This window comes from Triticum dicoccoides, chromosome 3B (genome assembly GCF_002162155.2).
Source record: "Triticum dicoccoides isolate Atlit2015 ecotype Zavitan chromosome 3B, WEW_v2.0, whole genome shotgun sequence".
In the NCBI taxonomy this organism is placed as follows: domain Eukaryota; kingdom Viridiplantae; phylum Streptophyta; class Magnoliopsida; order Poales; family Poaceae; genus Triticum; species Triticum dicoccoides.
The window spans coordinates 440,527,193-440,533,288 of NC_041385.1; positions in this window are offsets into that span (position 1 = coordinate 440,527,193).

The following is a 6,096-nucleotide window of genomic DNA, read 5'->3' on the forward strand; positions in this document are numbered from 1 at the left end:
CATTAAAATTTCAATAAAGTGTTCCCCCTAACTGTGCACCGTTGCGAAAGTTCGTCGTTTCTAAGCACCACGTGATGATCGGGTGTGATGGATTCTTACGTTCACATACAACGGGTGTAAGCCAGATTTACACACGCGAAACACTTAGGTTGACTTGACGAGCCTAGCATGTACAGACATGGCCTCGGAGCACAAGAGACCGAAAGGTCGAGCATGAGTCGTATAGTAGATATGATCAACATGAAGATGTTCACAGATGATGACTAGTCCATCTCACGTGATGATCGGACACGGCCTAGTTGACTCGGATCATGTAATCACTTAGATGACTAGAGGGATGTCTATCTGAGTGGGAGTTCATTAGATGAACTTAATTATCCTGAACATAGTCAAAAGATCTTTGCAAATTATGTCGTAAGCTCATGCTTTACTTCCACTGTTTAGATATGTTCCTAGAGAAAATATAGTTGAAAGTTGATAGTAGCGATTATGCGATCAGTAGAAAGCTTATGTCCTTAATGCACCGCTCAGTGTGCTAAACCCCAAACATCGTTTGTGGATGTTGCGAACATCATACATACACGTTTTGATAACTACGTGAAAGTTCAATTAAACGGTTTAGAGTTGAGGCACCAAAGACGTTTTCGAAACGTCGCAGAACATATGAGATGTTTTCGAGGGCTGAAATTGGGATTTCAGGCTCATGCCCACGTCAGAGGTACAAGACCTCCGACGATTTTCTTAGCCTGCAAACTAAGGGAGAAAAGCTCAATCGTTGAGCTCGTGCTCAGATTGTCTAAGTACAACAATCACTTGAATCGAGTGGGAGTTGATCTTCCAGATTAGATAGTGATGTTTCTCCAAAGTCATTGCCCCCAAGCTGCTAGAGCTTCGTGATGAACTATAACATATCAGGGATAGATATGATGATCCTTGAAGTATTCATGATGTTTGACACCGCGAAAGTAGAAATCAAGAAGGAGCATCAATTGTTGATGGTTGGTGAAACTACTAGTTTCAAGAAGAGCAAGGGCAAGAAGGGATACTTCATGAGACGGCAAATCAGCTGCTGCTCCAGTGAAGAAACCCAAGGTTGAACCCAAACCCGAGACTAAGTGCTTCTGTAATAAGGGGAACAACCAATGGAGCAGGATTACCCTAGATACTTGGTAGATAAGAAGGCTGGCAAGGTCGATAGAAGTATATTGGATATACATTATGTTAATGTGTACTTTACTAGTACTCCTAGTAGCACCAGGGTATTAAGATACCGGTTCGGTTGCTAAGTGTTAGTAACTCGAAATAAAAGAGCTATGGAATAAACGGAGACTAGCTAAAGGTGAGATGACGATGTGTGTTGGAAGTGTTTCCAAGGTTGATGTGATCAAGCATCGCCTGCTTCGTCTACCATCAAGATTGGTGTTAAACCTAAATAAGTGTTATTTGGTGTTTGCGTTGAGCATAGACATGATTGGATTATGTCTGTCGCAATACGGTTATTCATTTAAGGAGAATAATGGTTACTCTGTTAATTTGAATAATACCTTCAATGGTCTAGCACCTAAAAGGAATGGTTTATTGAAACTCGATCGTAGTGATACACATTTTCATGCCAAAAGATATAAGATAGTAATGATAGTACCACGTACTTGTGGCACTTCCATGTAAGTCATATTGGTATAAAACGCATGAAGAAGCTCCATGTTGATGGATCTTTGGACTCACTCGTTTTTGAAAAGTTTGAGACATGCAAACCATGTCTATTGGTGTATACGCATGAAGAAACTCCATGCAGATGGATCGTTTGGACTCACTTGATTTTGAATCACTTGAGATATGCAAATCATACCACATGGGCAAGATGACTGAAAAGCCTCGGTTTCAGTAAGATGGAACAAGGTAGCAACCTGTTGGAAGTAACACATTTTGATGTGTGCAGTCCAATGAGTGCTGAGGCATGCAGTGAATATCGTTATGTTCTGACTTCACAGATGATTCGAGTAGATGTTGAGTATATTTACTTGATGAAACACAAAGTCTGAATTATTGAATGGTTCAAGTAATTTCAGAGTGAAGTTAAAGATCATTGTGACAAGAGGAGAAAACGTCTATGATATGATCATAGAGATGAGTATCTGAGTTACGAGCTTTGGCATGCAATTAAGACACTGTGGAAATTGTTTCACAATTAATACCGCCTGGAACACCATAGTGTGATGGCGTGTCCGAACATCATAGTTGCACCCTATTGGATATGGTGCGTACCATGATGTCTCTTATCGAATTACCACTATCGTTCATGGTTTAGGCATTAGAGACAACCACACTCACTTTAATAGGGCACCACGTAATTCTGTTGAGACGACACCGTTTGAACTATGGTTTGGAGAAACCTAAGTTGTCGTTTCTTAAAGGTTTGGGGCTGCGACGCTTATGTGAAAAAGTTTCAGGTTGATAAGCTCGAACCCAAAGCGGATAAAATGCATCTTCATAGGACACCCAAAACGGTTGGGTATACCTCCTAATTCAGATCCGAAAGAAATAGGGATTGTTTCTAGAAACGGGTCCTTTCTCGAGGAAAAGTTTCTCTCGAAAGAATTGAGTGGGAGGATGGTGGAGACTTGATGAGGTTATTGAACCATCACTTCAACCAGTGTGTAGCAGGGCACAGGAAGTTCCTGCGGCACCTACATCAATTTAAGTAGAAGCTTATGATAGTGATCATGAAGCTTCAGATCAAGTCACTACCGAACCTCGTAGGACGACAAGGACGCGTACTGCTTCGGAGTGGTACGGTGATCCTGTCTTGAATGTCATGTTGCTAGACAAAAATGAACCTAAGAGCTATGGAGAAGCAATGGTGGGCCCATATTCCAACAAATGGTTAGAAGCCATGAAATCCGAGATAGGATCCATGTATCAGAACAAAGCATGGACTTTGGTGGACTTGCCCGTTGATCGGCAATCCATTGAGATAAATGGATCTTTAAGAAGAAGACGGACGTGGACGGTAATGTCACCGTGTATGAAGCTCGACTTGTGGCAAAGAGTTTTTCACAAGTTCAAGGAGTTGACTACGATGAGATTTTCTCATCCGTAGCGATGCTTAAGTCCGTCGGAATCATGTTAGCATTAGCTGCATTTATGAAATCAGGTAGATGGATGTCAAAACGAGTTTCCTTACCAGTTTTGTAAGGAAAGGTTGTATGTGATACAATCAGAAAGTTTTTGTCGATCCTAAGGATGCTAAAAGGTATGCTGGCTCCAGCGATCCTTCTAAGGACTGGAGTAAGCATCTTGGAGTTGGAATATACGCTTTGATGAAATGATCAAAGATTTTGGGTTTATACAAAGTTTGTGAGAAACTTGTATTTCCAAAGAAGTGAGTGGGAGCACTATAGAATTTCTGATGAGTATATGTCGTTGACATATTGATGATCAGAAATGATGTAGAATTTTCTGTAAAGCATATAGGGTTATTTGAAAAGTGTTTTTCAAGTGAAAACCTGGATTAAGCTACTTAAACATTGAGCATCAAGATCTATGAGGATAGATCAAAACCGCTTAATGGTACTTTCAAATGAGCATATACCTTGACATGATCTTGAAGGTGTTCAAGATGGATCAGTCAAAGAAGGAGTTCTTGCCTGAGATGTAAGGTATGAAGTTAAGACTTAAAGCTCGACCACGGCAGAAAAGAGAGAAAGGACGAAGGTCGTCCCCTATGCTTTAGACATAGGCTCTATAGTATGCTATGCTGTGTACCGCACCGGAAGTGTGCCTTGCCATGAGTTAGTCAAGGGGTACAAGAATGATCCAGGAATGGGGATCATTGGACAGTGGTCAAAATTGTCCTTGGAGTAAATAAGGACATGTTTCTCGATTATGGAGGTGATAAAGAGTTCGGCATAAAGGGTTACGTGGATGCAAGCTTTAACACCTATCCGAGTGACTCTGAGTAGCAAACCGGATACGTATAGTGGAGCAACCATTTGGAATAGCTTCAAGTGGAACGTGGAAGCAGCATTTACAATATGACATAGAGAATTGCAAAGTACATACGGATCTGAATACTGCAGACCCGTTGACTAAAACTTCTCTCACAAGGAAAACATGATCAAACCCCAGAACTCATTGAGTCTTAATCACATGGTGATGTGAACTAGTTTAGCGACACTAGTAAACTCTTTGGATGTTGGTCACATGGCGAAGTGACCTATCAGTGTTAATCACATGGCGATGTGAACTAGATTATTGACTCTAGTGCAAGTGGGAGACTGTTGGAAATATGCCTTAGAGGCAATAATAAATTAGTTATTATTATATTTCCTTGTTCATGATAATCGTTTATTATCCATGCTATAATTGTATTGATAGGAAACTCAGATACATGTGTGGATACATAGACAACACCATGTCCTTAGTAAGCCTCTAGTTGACTAGCTCGTTGATCAATAGATGGTTACGGTTTCCTGACCATGGACATTGGATGTCGTTGATAACGGGATCACATCATTAGGAGAATGATGTGATGGACAAGACTCAATCCTAAGCCTAGCACAAAGATCGTAGTTCGTATGCTAAAGCTTTTCTAATGTCAAGTATCTTTTCCTTAGACCATGAGATTGTGCAACTCCCGGATACCGTAGGAATGCTTTGGGTGTACCAAACGTCACAACATAACTGGGTGGCTATAAAGGTGCACTACAGGTATCTCCGAAAGTGTCTGTTGGGTTGGCACGAATTGAGACTGGGATTTGTCACTCCGGTTGACGGAGAGGTATCTCTGGGCCCACTCGGTAGGACATCATCATAATGTGCACAATGTGACCAAGGGGTTGATCACGGGATGATGTGTTATGGAACGAGTAAAGAGACTTGCCGGTAACGAGATTGAACAAGGTATCGGGATACCGACGATCGAATCTCGGGCAAGTACAATACCGCTAGACAAAGGGAATTGTATACGGGATCGATTGAGTCCTTGACATCGTGGTTCATCTGATGAGATCATCGTGGAACATGTGGGAGCCAACATGGGTTTCTAGATCCCGCTGTTGGTTATTGACCGGAGAACGTCTCGGTCATGTCTGCATGGTTCCCGAACCCGTAGGGTCTACACACTTAAGGTTCGATGACGCTAGGGTTATAAAGGAAGTTTGTATGTGGTTACCGAATGTTGTTCGGAGTCCCGGATGAGATCCCGCACGTCACGAGGAGTTCCGGAATGGTCCGGAGGTAAAGATTTATATATGGGAAGTCCTGTTTTGGTCACCGGAAAAGTTTCGGGTTTTATCGGTAACGTACCGGGACCACCGGGAGGGTCCCGGGGGTCCACCAAGTGGGGCCACCACCCTCGGAGGGCTGCATGGGCCAAGCGTGGGAGGGGGCCAGCCCCAGGTGGGCTGGTGCGCCCCCCACAAGGGCCCAAGGCGCCTAGGGTTTGGGGAGGGGGCGCCCCACCTTGCTTGGGGGGCAAGTTTCCCCCTCTCCACCCCTTGGCCGCCCCCCTAGATGGGATCTAGGGCTGGCCGCCGCCCCCTAGGGGTGGAAATCTAGGTGGGGGCGCAGCCCCCTCCCCCCTATATATAGTGGAGGCATGGAGCAGCCTAACACATGAGTTTCTTCTCCTGTTGGCGCAGCCCTACCTCTCTTTCTCCTCATATCTTGCGGTGCTTGGCGAAGCCCTGCTGGACTACCACGCTCCTCCATCACCACCACGCCGTTGTGTTGCTGCTGGATGGAGTCTTCCTCAACCTCTCCCTCTCACCTTGCTAGATCAAGGCATGGGAGACGTCACCGGGCTGTACGTGTGTTGAACGCGGAGGTGCCGTCCGTTCGGCACTAGGATCTCCGGTGATTTGGATCACGACGAGTACGACTCCTTCAACCCCGTTCTCTTGAACGCTTCCGCTTAGCGATCTACAAGGGTATGTAGATGCACTCTCCTTCCCCTCGTTGCTGGTTTCTCCATAGATAGATCTTGGTGACACGTAGGAAAATTTTGAATTTCTGCTAAGTTCCCCAACACATCCTTCTCGCCTGAGTAAGTGCACATTAAGCCGAGCCGGCGGCTTAACGGAAGCACTCGCCAAG